This window comes from Puntigrus tetrazona, chromosome 6 (assembly GCF_018831695.1).
Source record: "Puntigrus tetrazona isolate hp1 chromosome 6, ASM1883169v1, whole genome shotgun sequence".
NCBI classification, from domain to species: Eukaryota; Metazoa; Chordata; class Actinopteri; order Cypriniformes; family Cyprinidae; genus Puntigrus; species Puntigrus tetrazona.
The window spans coordinates 6,408,496-6,408,754 of record NC_056704.1 but is presented as its reverse complement, the minus strand read 5'-3'; the positions used below and the strand labels follow the sequence as shown (position 1 = coordinate 6,408,754).

At 29.0% G+C, this 259-nt stretch overlaps 1 pseudogene; it reads right to left on the bottom strand.

The window, feature by feature from the left end:
- LOC122346780 overlaps window positions 1-259 on the bottom strand; it is an 18,764-nt pseudogene that overhangs the window by 1,461 nt on the left and 17,044 nt on the right.

Here is a 259-nt window from a genome sequence, read left to right as displayed (position 1 = left end):
TGAATAAATGGCTAAAATTCCACCGGCTTGGACGGGTTAGATTTATTCTTCAAAAAAAAAAACAAAAAAAAACCTTCTTTCAATCTCTTTACAAAAATACTTATATAATAATTATTAACGCTTATACGGGATTCAAATAAAAATATTACCAAAAATAATCAGGAACAACAAAGTACTTTAGTCCAATAAGGATCCATATTTATATATAAAAGACAAGCTACGTGCTACACTTACAGAGGTCAAACCTAAAGGTCACGAA